We start from the raw sequence: 16210 nt of genomic DNA, 5'->3' as shown, positions 1-16210 counted from the left end.
AATGAATGAATGTCATTAGCTTTGGACATAACAATAGTTTCAGCCGAGAAATGTGGTCTGAAATGAGGTTTTCAGAGGGTTGAGAAGCACGTGAGAAAAGAGGAATTCGAAGAAACATGATGACTGATTTTTCTAAGTTTGATTTAAAAAAAAAATAGGACAGACCTAAGATGATAGCTTGAGTAAATGGTAGGGTTTAGAGAAGCTTTTTTAAGAGAGGGGGAGATATGGGTAGGCATGTAGGAGGCAGCAAAGAAACCAATAGATTGGACAAAAGTGATGATGAGAGAGGAGAGTATGATTACGGATACAGTTTTAAGGAGAAGATGGGACAGCATAGTGAAGAGATTAGAATAGAAGAGAAAAGGATGAAAAATAATGTTGAAGTGTTATGAAAAGTTGAGGGGGCAAGGGAAAAAAAGATCACAACAAATGACATTTATTTTTCTGTGTAAAAACTGAAGCTGAGGCCCTCATCTGTGAGACTGAAGGAAAAAAGGATGATGTATGATCTAAGAGGAGAAAAGAAAAAAGCATGGAGCAGTTGTTTTTAGGACTAAGCTATAGAATCAATCAAGGATAAATAAAAGACACGTCTTGCTACACTTCAGCCCCCTTGGGATTAGATCACATGTAATTTATAGTGAATTTTTTCAAATAAGCATAGTTACATGATTTTCTTGGACTCTATTCCTCAATGCATGAATTCCAGTAGAGTGGGAACAATTCAGGATTGGCAAGACCTGAACTATGATACAATGGAGGAATACAGAATTTGAGAGTATAGGAAAATATGGAATTGAAGTGATTAATTAGGGTTGGAAAGGGAGCAAAGTGAAATAAGAGGAGGGGTAAAAGCCTGGAGAAGAACAGAGAAGATGGATCATAGTGAGAACAAAGGATAGATTTAGAAGAAGTAAAACACAGGGAGAAATAGGACAATAAGAGGCTTCAACTAGATAAAATAATTGCACACAAGCAAGAGCTGCAAAAGGAGTGCGGTGATGAAGGCATCTTGGCATAAGACATTATTTTGAAGTTCAAAACCCAGGAACTAGGAGGGAATGAATAATATCCTGAGTTTCTCCTCAAAATGGAAGTCCCAGAAGGAACTCCCCAATGGGAAGAGGGAAGGCTTTACAATAGATATTCCAGGTTGTGAAACCGCAGGTGTATTTGGATATTTCAGGGTGAGAAGGTCCTATGTTGCTGAGGGAACAGAGGCCCTATATGTCTCAGGAAGAGACAGCTGCAGAAACATGGTGGAGAAGTAGACTATAACCAGCTACTGAACTCCTTGATAGAGGACGACAAATGAACTGGAGGCTGGGATATATATTGGTTGAACCTCAAAAGAGAAGGAGTTGTTGAATTCTAGCACAAGAATAGGAGTCTTAAAGTGTCAATGACAGTTTGAGTTATCTTTATATAGAATGATCACTCTTGGGAGATAGCATGTTTCCTCTCATTGAGGATCTTCAAGCAAAGGCTTTACCATTTAGAGATTGGACTACACAGGCTTCAAAAATTGTACTCTGAGAATCCCAAAATCTCTTGTACAGTGATTTAGCCCCTTATTTTCAATTTGTTCATTTGATGCAGTGCTTGAGTCAATATTTATTAAGTTCCTACTGCTTGCAAAGCACTGAGATATGTGATAGGGAAAACAAAGTGTAGGGACAAAGGCGCTCTCCTCATTAAGGTTCTAATTTTGTAGTTACACAGAGGCATCTATAATACTCAGTGATTCATATTAAGTTGATTAGAAAACACAAAAGACAAAGGTCTCTGTAGCTGTTATCAAAAAGTGGAGTCAGGAAAGACATCCTGGGGGAGGTGATGTTTCAGTTAAAATTGTTTAGCTGAAGCTAGGTTGGTTTCTCTTCAAGTAGATCATTTGAGGGATTAAAGTGGTCTAGAGAATTAGACTTGGAATCATTGGTGTGGCTTATTAGTTACCTGAGGCACAGAAAATTCATTCTATAGGGAGCTGATATATTTAAGCTCTGGCAGAATTCTCAGTGACAGGGTATTCGATGTGTTTTTCTGACCAAATAGTGTTCTTATAGTGAATGTAGAGGCTGAGGGAAGACTTGTCCACATGAACCAACATTGTACCCTTATTGATCCTTTTTTTATCGTTGAGCAAACTATTCTTTGTTTAATATTTGGTGGCCCATAAGTCTAATCTTGAGCCTGAACCACTGGATTGACCTGTGTTAGGGCTAGTCCTGAACAGATGGGTAGGACATAATCAGGTGAAAGGAAGAAACGATGGCATTTCAAGCATATGGCACAGCATAAGGAAAAGAAGAGAACTTGAAAAAAGCAAATTAGGTTCTGGGGACAGAAAAACTCAATTTGACTAAAGCAGAGATATGTGTGTGTAGGGAGGAATTATGAAAAAAACTGTGGAAAAATGCCAGACTGTGAAGAACTTAGTATATGCTAAATAAGGAGTTTGAACTTAGAAGATAATAAGGAGTCACTAAAATGTTGTAGATGAAAGAAGAGTATGGCTGGATCTATACAAAGGAAGATGAATTTGTTTGGGATTGGTATGAAGGTTGGGACTGGGTCAAGGTGGTAGGGAAGGAAGGTACTATAAAAAAGCTACTGGGATAGTAGAGGGGAGAATAAATGGGGTCGAAGTGGAGGCTGATAGCCAAAGTCTGAATAAGGGAGGTGGCAGTGACACGAGGGAACTGATGTGAGATGTTATGGATACAAAATTGATAGCACTAGGTCAACTTTCGGTACACTACTTTAAGTTCACTCTGCTGATCTGCAGCAGAAATTTGTGATGGCTACAAATTTCACGTATTAGGTTGTAAGCTCTCTGAAAGAAGGAAAGGCATATTATTTTATTTTCCTATCATTAGCACTGAGTGAGCACAAACAGAACCCTGCACATATCAGAAGTGTGATAAACGTTTGGTACACTAAATTTAAAGAACTGATCTATTCAGGGGCTACAATAATGAGGTATGCTATTTTTAAATATTTTTTACATAGTCTTAATATGTTGATTCCCAGTTTCCACCTTTCACTCAAGGAAAATTGTTGATTATTTCAATTCTGTCTTCAGGTCTGACTTCTCTACACTTTTGAGAATTACTAAGACATTTGAAGATTCCTTGAGTCTAGTTCCTATTGAAGCTAATGGATAGATATCATCTTGAGAATGGTTGCTTACCAGCAAGTGTGACTTAATGCCCTAAGGCACAGAGTGTAGCCCAAGAATCAGAAAGAATTAATATTTTGGCTGGTTTTAAATATATCCATGTCATACAAATGTTCCCAGATAATTGAAACTTAAAACCAACAGAAGACTGCCTACAGAAAACTGCACAAATACACAATAGGGAACAACTGACTATAGCAAAAAGTAATCTAGAGGCATATCGTGCCAGCTGATTCAGTGATACGGCACAATTTTAATAAAAAGCCAGCATGATGCTGTGTTGCAGAATTGGAAGAATTGCAAAGTAAGTCTTTTTGCTACATTAAACAATGGTCACACCTTGATCTCTAGGTTATTGGTCAGTGTCTTTTTATTTAGGTTGTATTCTCCAGACAATCGCATACTTTAATAAAGCACTCTCCCCTCCTTTGCATCTATTCTATGTCCAAAGGAGGCAAGAGCTATGACTGTGTCTCATTATGTGCTCCCAAGCACTTATGTCATACCCTTTGAGGACAAAATAAATATTTGTCCTTTCACTAATTGGTGAGTGCAGAAAGACAGAGAATTTTTCTAGACACACAAATTCTTTCAAACAATTTTGACTGCATCAATGCTGAAAAACATACTTTTGTACTTTGTAGGAAAGGTGCCACAAGAATGTGGCATTATCCATTATTACTGAGACTCATTATTAATAACAAAGTTATGAAGGCTGCATATTTTCAGGGGCAATGGAAATTAGACTTCCAAATGGCCAGACATTTAAATTCGGACTATATAAAAGATGCTATGCTCAGGTCTGGGAATATAGGAATAACACGTATTTCCTATATTTTCAAGGAGTTTACAATCTACTACAGAATGCTGAAAATGTGATATTCTCAAAAATATGCTAACTAAGTAACTCTAGCAGAAAACTTCAGTTCCAAAATGCTAGGACTTGGAAAGTTAATGATTCTAGTGAAATTTTACTAGTAAAGGTATGAAAATTTTCAAATAAGATAGATAAAAGTCCTATTAAAACTCCCTTAACTTATACATTGGTTGATCCCAAAGCAATAGTAAACCACGCACAGCTCTATTTCTATACAGTAATGTGAATAACAATATTTAAGCACAATTTTTATTTTTACAATTTATACACAGACTACCACAGACTCTGGAAATTTTATGAGACAACATTTTATAGCGTCAGTATTATTCCCAGTTATAGGTCTTGTCATATTTGTGTTATTTCATAGCTATTTCCTTCTAAATGAGCCAACATTCATTATTTGCAGTATTAATGTAAGTTTATGAGATCATCCAAATAAAAGTTTGCTGGTTTTCATTTTCATTTTTCTTTTTAGTCTTTATTATTTTCCTAACTGGAAAATGCATAGAGAGAGGACCTAGAATAAATGAACAAAACAGAAAGGAATGACTTTGCTTAACATATGGAGAATGACATGAATAAGTAGAATAAGGTGGTATTGGCTAAAAGAAGACTAACAAAGAGTCATAACAAGAAAAAAAAAACCAGGAGAAGTAAAGAGAGACAATGATGTTTCCACTAAGTAGAAAAGTAGATGATCCTTTCCTGGGAAAGTGGGAATATCTGGGAAGAAAGCATCTTTGAAAAGATATGTGGTCTGCCATGTTTTGAAACCAGTTTTCTACATACTGTCGACAAGGTGTACTCTCACATGAAGTAGGTGGGATGGTTACCTCTACCTTTGAGGAGAAGCCTAATTCCACTCTATGACATTGCATTCTATATCCACATTTCTGTGGACTTCAACATCTCTTTGCAAATTTGCATTAGTAGAATTTAGTCTGCATGTACACGTCCTTATTACTGGAGAAATGATCAAAAATTATTTTGAGTTTTCCCTTAGATTTCGCCTCCCTGGATCGGTTTAGCACTGAAAGTCACGCAGGAACATTTTACAGCTATTAGCAACAAAGAAAAGATTAAATGCTCCTCCTCTTCATCACATCGATCACATTCTATCTTTCATCAGGATATCTTTAAAAGAAAGGATGTTTTATTTTCTCTCTCTTTACTAAGATTTAAGTTCCTCTTATGTTAATAGTTAAGCAAAAATAAGACAGGGCTGGCAGGAGCAAATTCTAACTTGATAGGGGTAGCTAGATGGCACAATAGATAGAGCACTGACCCTGGAGTCAGGAAGACTCCAAATCTAAATTCAGACACTTAACACTTCCTAGCTGTGTGACCCTGGACAAGTTACTTAATCCCAACTGCCTCACTCCCCCAATCCCAAAACTAACTTGATAGAAAAGAAGAATGCCCTAATCTTTGACTGAAATGTCTCTGCCAGTTTCAAGGCAGAGATTAGATCTAGGCATATGGAAAAGATATATAAGGAATCTACCTAAAATCTAGTTCATGATCCAGACTCTTAAAAGAGGTCTTTCTATTTAAATTGTTTCATAATTTTTGAAATATCTTCCTGATATTTGATGACTTTTCTTTTCTTGTGCACTTTCCTTTAACATACATTTCACACTTCAGTCTTCTTCATTGTGGAATGGAGGTGATGCTGGATTCTGGAAGTCAATGCTAGGAACACACATGTTTCAGTAATTCCTATCAAGCCAGCCAGACTCAGGTTCAGTGATGGACTCCCTGTTCAAGTTTCAGCTTGCCTAAATACAGAGAGATTCACCACCAAAATATTTGTGCTCGGGGGATTTGTTTTGCCACATTCATAAAATTATATGCTAAGCCATGGATGGGTTGCAATCTGACACAATGGAGAAAGAGAAATTATGTCAATGTCTTCAGTATTGAAGAAATTATTACAGGTTATTAGGAAGCAGGGATGAACTTGAAGATCTTTTCTTCCTCTCACTGCAATTAAGTCCATTATGAAAATATGCTCCTATAAATAATAATCTTTTACTTTGTATTCAAAGCTCATTATAACCAAAAGCCCTTCCATACCTACCTATGTGTTAATATATAACTGACCATCCAAAAGGGAACTGAGCCTAAATGCATTTTAGAAATGAAAGTCTACATTAGAAATATAATTTAGCATTTTCCCTTAAATGTAATTTGGGCATATGCTTGCATTTGCTCAAATCTAAAATGCTTATGAAGATTATTGGTAGGAATTTTCAGTGAATGAGAATATACAAATCAGCAGTCATAAATTAGATGAAAAATAGTCATGTTGGAAGTTTTCATCTATTTAATTTTACTTACTAACACATTGCTGTATGAACAAGCATGCTTGGTATATATTATTTGAGGATTATGATAGCTTTAGCACAGCATAAAATGATCATTTATAGTTCTAAAGCATTTTCTCCAAGAGACATAAGATGAAGATGCTGATAAAAGAGACTATAAAGAATTCCACAAGAGTATAATTTTCTCCACAGAGTCCGTGATTTGAGTAATAAAATATATACCATGTATTTTCTGTGACCTCTCCTTCATTTATATAACCAAATTTTAAATTAGCCTCAATAATTTTATTAAACACCTGAACAATTTCTGTAATTCTGGATGGCTTCCAGGACAAGATGCACCAGAACCCAATTTTACAAGGTCAAGAAGCCCAGACAGTTTCAATGAGGTGCAGATTAGCTTCTGAACAGATTTTCAGTCCCAACGGGCAATCATATATATTTAGATTTTACTTCAAACAGTGTTTAGTGAAGGGACAATTCTAGAACTTCTTAAAAATAAAGACATTCTTAAAATTCTTTAGTCAATTATTATCCCCCTAGAATTACTTTAAGTTACGGAGCAGGTGCTGATTTTTATTAAAAAAGGGAGTTGCTCTCCACTGTATACCATATATGTATATGTAATGGAAGAAAACATATAAGTTCCACAGATGTATCTATTGATGTATGCTTTTTAGTGTTCAATCAATGCCTAACGCTAAATGACCCTAGACTTCACAAAACAAACAAAAATGTCCACAGAGGAGGAATCACTGAATGGACTATATTTAGCATAAAAAAAGTTCCACACAATAAATACGTATATTTGCATTGAGCCCTTTTCCCTACCCCCATGTAGATATTTAAGTCAAAGCATTTGGTATAATGTAGGCTGTTAGATAGAAAATGGCCCTTACAGAGCTTCTAGGCAATATTCCCTCACCCCCACGCTCATTTTGAAGGTGAGGAAGCAAAAGTACTGAAACACAAAATGGTGATATTACTTGGCTAAGATCAGGTACTGCCAGAGCCAACACTTAAACCCAGATCACCTGATTTCAAGTCAAATTTCCTTTCTTTATACTATGGAGCATGGCTAGAAGTCACATTTTTTTTTCAGAAATATTTCTGAAATGACAGTCATTAAAAGCTGTGATTTAAATGATATATCCCAATGTAACTAAAAGTAAATAAGCAAAAATATGGGATTGATTGCTTAAACACTTGCTAGCTCTGATATGGATTCACTGTCTGATTTTAGGTGAATCACCAATTCTTTTTATTTCTTCCCATCTAAGAAAGCAAATAATTACACCTACAGAGAAATAATTTAATAAATTTCTTTGATTTTTCATATATTAGTAAAAACTATAAGAAAAGTATTATTGAAATTATATTTTGAAAAAATTGACCATATAATTTTCATGGCAGACTCAGTGGGTCAAGGATACATTATTTTCTGGTCTTTGATAAAACTCAAGCTATTTATAGATGCAGTGATTTGCTTGAAGCTCATAGAGACCAAGTGACTTGACCATAATCTGATAGGTCTGTGCCTATACATGAGCATGGGCCCAAGAGTCATGGGTGAGTTTGGTACCCAGGTCTTCCAGATGCCAGGTCCAATATTCTATTCACTTAGTCAAGCCAGCTCTAAATAGAGCCAAATGGGCTCATAATTTTTATTTGTTTTTGCTTTGTTTTTCATAAAGGGTCTTGATTATTTGTAGGTGAACACACTTTGCCCACTTATGGAAAGCCATGCAATGGTTTTCACTGATCCAAATTACAATTGTAAACAAACTTTCAAATTAAATTTCCTATTTTTAAATCAATTAATCCATTATTGTGTATCAGAACAAAAAATGAGATGAATGATGCTTCTCACTTAAAGAAATTCATCTCTTTTTCTGATCATGGAAAATGTCAAAATATATAGCAAAGGGGAATACGTAGCATAAGAACTACACCAGGATATTGTAGAGCCAACTACTCCAAGTTCTGAAAAGTGCTGAATACAAGAAAGATGTTAATGCTTTGGGTTTGTTAAAGGTATTGTGAAAATCCTCCCTTTCCCAGGAAAGATAGAATACTGATTTTTCCATGAATATCTTTGTCTGATAATTGGTCTAACATTTTCTAATTCAGAGACTTATGTTTCAAATTGTGATAGATCCACACCCCTCTCTACTTCTCTCTCCTGAGATTGCCAGTCATTTTAAAAGGTGCTGGTACCTCCCACTGTTGTCCCTTCCACTCCCAAGGTGTGGAGTGTGGTGAGTCAATAAGACTTATTGCTCTCACCATGGTGTATACAATTTTGAGGAAGGTAAAATTCTGTGATAGTCATTTATCAAAGTTGCCCTTACGTGGAAAGTGAAGGAACTAATGGGATCCTGCTTACTAGTCTACTATAGTAGTGAAAGAAAAGGAATATCACTGTCTTCCTGGACTCTTATGCATCTGTGGGCCACCAGAACCCATCCTGGGACTAAGACCACTGAATTCTTTACATATTTTGTTGTTGTTGTTTTACTACTTGCATATGGTGACGCTGAATGAGTGTTTGCTTCAAAGGAGAGGTCTGTCTGATTTACCCTTTTAAAGTCAGGTTGGTCAAATCATTAAGCAGGTGCTTAATAAGAACTTTTAAAAAATGTGTCCCCCATAAGATTAGGGTGCTCTCTATTGTTGAAAAACATAAACTGCTCATTTGGAACTATGCCCAAAGGGCTATAAAATTGTGTATACCCTTTGACCCAGCAAGATCACTTCTTGGGTTGTATCCCAAAGAGATCATGAAAATGGGAAAAAAGACATGCATATACAAAAATATTTACAGCAGCTCTTTTTGTGGTGGCCAAAAACTGGAAATCAAGGGAATGCCCATCAATTGGGGAATGGCTGAGGAGGTTGTGGTATGTGAATGTAATGGAGTATATTGTACTATAAGAAATGATGAACAGGCAAATCTCAGGATTACCTGGATAGACTTATACGAATTGATGCATAGTGAAATGAACAGGACCAGGAGAACATTATAGAAAATAACAGTCAAACATTCAAGGAATGTTTCCGAAAACTAAGTCCTTCACAACCAGGCAAAGACCTAAGATATTTCCAAAGGAAATATAATGCAAAATGCCATCCACATCCAGAAAAAGAACTATGGAGTTGGAATGCACAATAAAGCAGACTATTTTCTCTTTTGTTATATTTGGTTTTGTTTAGTTTAACTCATTCTTTCTCCCACTTGTGTTAATTCTTCTATGCGACATGACTAATGTAAAAAATGTGTTTATTAAGAATGTATGTGTAGAGTCCATATAAGATTGCACGCTATCTTGGGAAGGGAGGGGGCAAAAGAGGGGGAAATTTCAAACTTATGGAAGTGATTGTGAAAACTGAAAACAACTAAGTAAATTTGGAGGAAAAAAGAAAAAAACAAATTGTTCTTATGAGTAATTTCAAAATAAAATAAATAAACTTAGCACAGTTGCAGGATATAAAATAAACCCATATAAATCATCACCATTTCTATATATTACTAACAAAACCCAACAACAAGAAATAGAAAGAGAAATTCCATTTAAAGTTACAGTACACATTAATAAATATTTGGGAGTTTACTTGCCAAAAGAAATCCAGGAACTATATGAACACAATTATAAAATACCTTTCACACAAATAGAGTTAGATCTAAATAATTGGAAAAACATCAGTTGCTCATGAGTAGGCTGAACTAATACAAAATAGTCAATTCTGCCTAAATTAAATTACTTATTTAGTGTCATACTAATCAAATTACCAAAAAGTTATTTTATAGAGGTAGAAAAAAACAGTAACAAAATTTATCTGGAAGTAAAGATCCAGAATATCAAAGGAATCAGTGAAAAGAAATGCAAAGGAAGGTGGCCTAGGTGTAACAGAGATTAAATTGTATTATAAAGCCACAATCACCAAAACTACGTGGTAGTGGCTAAAAAATAGAGTGGTGGTTAGGTATGCAAGACACAACAAACAGTTAACTATAGTAATCTGTTTGATAAACCCAAAGACTCCAGTTTCTGGGATAAAAACTCACTATTTAACAAAAACTGCTGGGAAAAATGGAAAACAGTATGGCAAAAATTTGACATAGACCAACTTCTTAACCCTACACAAAGATAACACCAAAATAGGTACATGATTTAGATATAAAGGCTGATACTATAGGAAAGTAAGGAATAGTTTACCTGTCAGATCTATGGAGAAGGGAAGAATTTATGACCAAACAAGAGGTGGAGGAAATTATGAAATGTAAACTGGATGATTTTGATTACATTAAATTGAAAAGCTTTTGGACAAGCAAAGTCAATGCAACCAAGCTTAGAAGGGAAACAGAAAGCTGGAAAACAATTTTTATAACCAGTGTCTCTGACAAAGGTCTCATTTCTAAACTGTATAGAGAACTGAGTCAAATTTATAAGAATACAAGTCATTCTCCAGTTGATAAATGATCAAACTATATGAACAGGAAGTTTTCAGGAGAAGAAATTAAAGCTATTCATAGTCATATGAAAAAATGCTCTATCGCTATTGATTAGAGAAGTGCAAATTAAAACAATTCTAAGGTGCTATATCACACCTATCAGATTGGCTAACATGACAAAACAGGAAAATGATAAATGTTGGAGAACATAAGGGAGAACATAATGGAACACTAGTCCATTGTTGGTGGAGATGTGAACTGATCCAACCATTCTGAAGAGCAATTTGGAATTATGCCCAAAGGGCTATAAAAATGTGCATCTCCTTTTACCCAGCAACATGACTTCTAGGGCTGTATCACTAAAATATCATAAAACATCAAAATGGAAAGTGCTGTCTACATCCAGAGAAAGAACTTTGGAGTCTGAATGCAGATCAAAGCATACTACTTGCTCTCATTTTCTTTTGTTGTTTTGATTTTGTTTCTTCATTATCCTGGTTCCTCCCATTAGTCTTAATTCTTCTTCACATTGTGACTAATGTGAAAATATGTTTAATACGAATATGTAAGTAGAGACTAATCAGATTGCATCCTGTCTTGGGGAGGGGGAAGGAGATGAAAAGGGGAAAAATTAAAACTCAAAATCTTATGCAAGTGAATGTTGAAAACTAAAAATTAATTATTTTTAAAAAGAAAGTAAACTTAACACTCATGCTTGTCATTCAAGACCTCACTACCTGGCACTAGTTACCTTACTTCACAGTCTTTGTTGTACTCTAATCTCCAAAACAATTTTTTTTAATTCTCTGAACACACCCCCCTCCTGCCTCTGACCCCTTTGTTATGATGTCCCTCATACTTGGAGTGTCATCTCTCCTTGTTTGTCTATTGAATTCCAACCCTTCTTTTAAAATCCAACTCAAATGCCATCTCAAGGAAACCTCTCAATGACTTTCTCAGAAATGGCCTTCCCCCTTAAACCTCAATGTTTTGTACTTCTATAATGCCCTTATTATTTAAGGCTTTATATCTGTATATACCTTATTCCTCTACTAGACTAGCTCCATGAGCTAATATTTCAGTGTCCATCAGCACAGAGCCTGGCACAAAGTAGGTGCTTAATAAATGTTTATTGATTACTGTTGATTGATGAGAGCAGAGATCATGTATATATTGCCTCAGTCTCATGACTTGTACAGTACTCTGCATAAAGTGGGTTGTGTTGTGTTCGTCCTTCCTGCCGAAGAAGACCATGCCATCAGAGAAATGATGACATGACTTGCATTTGACTTTGTTTTGAGTGAGGGAGGGCTGTGCAAGGTCACTAGACTCACTTCTCCTCCAGAGCCATCTGAATCCATATGACTTGAGGTGACCCAGGATGCACTGGGAGATCTTAGCCCCTTTAAGCTAAGGTCTATGCAGGTACTCACTTAGGGTGAGATAATGCCCATTCAGGTCATGGCCCCTTTAATGCAGTACCTTAAAAGAAAAAAAAAAAGTTTTGTTGATTTCATTCTCAGGCAATAGAGGTTGTATTTCAAGAAGATCCATTGCCTTCTCTTTCTGATTTCCATTTATAATTGGAGTCCCCATATGCTAATGTCCTGGAATCTGCAATGCTAATTGTATAACTCTACAAATAATTCAAGTTAGCTTTTTTTTTTTTGATCAATTATGTTTTCTTACTTTCCCCACATCTATTACTTTGATACTATAAACCTGAGGGTATTGCCTATTTTATATAGAAAAATACAATTAGCTAACCAATTATTGAAAGAAAGCTGTAATAATTGATATCAAAGCTGACACTGAGAAAAACTTAGCAGCTAGAAATGTTTTTTCTGGGCCTTTTCATCTTTAATTTTAATGTCCTGTACCCTATTTATTCCAAGGCTCACACGCTGCATTCTGACTGACCAAGACACTTCATTCCCTGGTTTTATTCAAATGGTTCCCCAACCCTTCTCCCTCACCTACATTTCCTATTAGGTAGAATTCCTCAGGAAACTATAGGCCCCTAGCTGCTTCACTTGAAAGAGATGACTTCATGAAAATTTTTTAATGGTTGAAAATGTATTACTCATTTGCCTCTTAACAAATGCTATTTCCTTAAATCAAGCATTATATGATGGTTTTTCAGACATCAGTAAAAGTCAAATAGAAACTATGTTGGGACAGTGGAGCCCCAAATGTGACAATGAATTAAGTCAGCTGGGCTTAATATTTCCAAATGGAAACTGTATGATTTTAATGTTTTTGTTAACGTTAACTCTCAAAGAAATCCAGCTTATGAATGTCATGGAGAATGATTGTAGAACAACTAAGACTATGAATCACCCCATCAGAATTAAAGCTGGTGGTGGTGAATGGAAAACTTTTCTCATCCTGTCTTGCCTGTGCCCAGCTCTGAACATGGGTCTATATTCTAGTATATCTCAAAATTTTCTAGTAGTCTGAGATAAGACTATCTAATGGAATATAGGATACATAAATGTTAATTTACATAACCGTTACATTTCTAGCAATACCTTAAAGATGGCTGACTCCTGGTAATATATTTAATTTTCATAAGACAATGAAATTTTTGAAAGCATTGCATTTTAACACATAGCCTCCACTTATTATCTTCATCATATCAACAATAATCAGAATTTTATTCTAGACATACTAGTTAATTCAAAAATCACAACCTGGGTATAATTATTCTGCTTACCAATCCATCTGCATCTTTGCTAGAATGAGTTCTCCTTGCATTCTTCAATTGAATATCATTAAGTTTTAAGAGGAGTCTATTTTTTTTTCTTTAAGAGAACAGCATATACTCATAAAGAAAAAAAATTTGTGGTTAATAACATGAACAGTAGAGGAAGTAGAAGCAGGTTCAATTGTTTCTTCATTTCTCATGTTAAATTTATAATTCATTACAGGCAGCTACTGTAAGATGAATAACAAAAATTCTATACATGTAAAATAAGACAAAAAACTCAAAATTCAGTAATGTAGGATATTTGCAGTTGGAAATGAAGTCCATCTATTTACAGATCCTGAAAATGGACAAGGAACTGGACCCAAAGCTGACTAGAAAGAAAAGTATCTAATTTTTTGTCTTTGTGAAAAATATTGTTATGATTTTAGTTATACTTAGCTTGTCTCTAAAACTAAACACCATCTTTTTGGAGAAAAAAATTCATTCACAGATATTTTATAGCCTCAAATCATCAAGCACCACACTAGATGGATCAGTGAACTGACCAAAGTGACACACAATGAGAAGGCATGGAGAGATTGTGATGTGACCTTTCGGAGGGTATATCCACATTACTGTGACCACAATTTCCTGACATAATGAAATAGTCACAAAGCTTTTAAAAGAAGAAACACATTCAGAAATTAGGTGGATGTATATAAATGGTAAATAACTTGAACATGGGCTTCATCGACATCTTCAGTCTTCCCTTGAGTTAACCATCACTTTATTGTCAGTAACTGCCATATGTTTCTGGGACTCTGTTGCTAACTTTCAAGGTACTAGTCTTGGATTGTAAGTCCTAGAAGTTCAGATATTCTTTGGAGGAGGTAGGAAGGTTTATTGCGGTCTGAGCTGGGACTACCACCATGTCAAACAGATCTCTGTCAGTTTAAGAACTTGAGCATTTTCTTCTCTGGATTCAGTGTTATCTCCTGAAGAGACCTCATAGGTAAACCAAGGTCTATGGTGTTAACATGCAATGCTGAAGAGCAGAAGGGTGGAATCTTATATAAGTCTCTAGGGGTGCTTCTCCTTATCAAAGAATATCAAGTTAATATCAGATTTATTCTGATAATGCTACTTCTCATACATTTAACTTGCAAAATTATTTTTAAAAACATATATTCTTTTGAATTGAAACAATGAAAGCGATATTGTTTTCCTATTTGGAATTTTCCTTTAAATGGGGCTTATCTTACATAACCATAAGAGTCTGCAATAATGGCCCTTCCCCCTACCCGAACTCCATTTCCTTTTACTGGTAGTTTGTAAAATAAAATAAAAAGTGTAATATATTTGATGCTTTCATTCAAAAGCATCATATTACTTGGATTATACAAACCAACATCTCCCTAAGAAGCATAATTTTACTTATTCATTTAGTCATTCATTCATTTATTTATTTTTTATTTAAGTAGATGTAATTATAAGGCAGGATCATTAGAAATATATCATATGCATACAAGGAATGCCCACAAAACAATTTCTCTGAACAACACAATTTGTCAATAATATTGCTAATCTCTTGTAACCAAGCTCTAGTTTAACTGTTAGTCAATCAACTCCCAGGCTTGCTCACTCTTGAATTCAGTTTGAATCTTTCTTCTCTTTTGTATTGTAAATTAAGTACCACAGCCTATAATGGATAAAGCAGGTGAATTGCATTCAGGAAGCTCTGAGTTCAGATCCTACCTCTGACACCATCTGTGAGATCTTGGGCAAATAACGTAACTTCTCTGGCCCTCAGTTTCCTCAGACATAAAATGAGGTCTGTGGTCCATTCTAGCTCTAAATCTATTGTTCTGTAACTCACCTAAAACTTAAACTAGCACTTAGGAGATTCCTACAAATGAATTAGTCCTTCTTCCTATGCTCCTTTCAAGTTATTAAGATGGGTGTTCTTTTCTTTTTTACTTTTATTACACCTAGTTTCTTCCTCTACCTCCAGATTTACCTCTAAATTCTGCTTGCAACTAACAACCTCAGGTGGCTTGGTATATCATCAAGTCTCTAAACATTTAGTCTGTAAGAGTATTCAAGAAGCCTTGCCCAACTCAGCCTTATTATAGTGTCAGGTTTCTGTAAAGGTCTATTTTAAACTTTTTTTCCTCCTGAATTTTGGTTGCCCAGGAGCATACCTTCCATTTATAACATTGTTGCTATGATACTAACCGCCTCTTGCAATGTTGCTTGACCTAAAGCGGAGTTTAAAAGAACCAATGTAAGATAGATATATATATATATATATATATATATATATATATATATATATATATATATATATATAGAGAGAGAGAGAGAGAGAGAGAGAGAGAGAGAGAGAGAGAGAGAGAGAGAGAGAGAGAGAGAGAGAGAGAGAATGGGAGGAATGAGGAGGTAACAGATGAGGAGGGAACAGGTAGGTCTCCCACTTAAACTTATGTTAACTTAGGAGAAACACTTCTCTTCTTTTGGGACCAAAGTTCTCATTTGTCATGGTTGTCCTTTACTTCTCTTTCCCTCCCTCCCTCTCTTTCTTTTAATTTAGAATAATGATTTCATTGTGATAGATTACAACGTGAGGAAATTCCTTCTACCCGTGTATATAAGCCTCTTTGCAATTTATATTCTGGGATCC

Source organism: Notamacropus eugenii, chromosome 1 (assembly GCF_028372415.1).
Source record: "Notamacropus eugenii isolate mMacEug1 chromosome 1, mMacEug1.pri_v2, whole genome shotgun sequence".
NCBI classification, from domain to species: Eukaryota; Metazoa; Chordata; class Mammalia; order Diprotodontia; family Macropodidae; genus Notamacropus; species Notamacropus eugenii.
Note: the sequence above shows the minus strand (reverse complement) of the source record.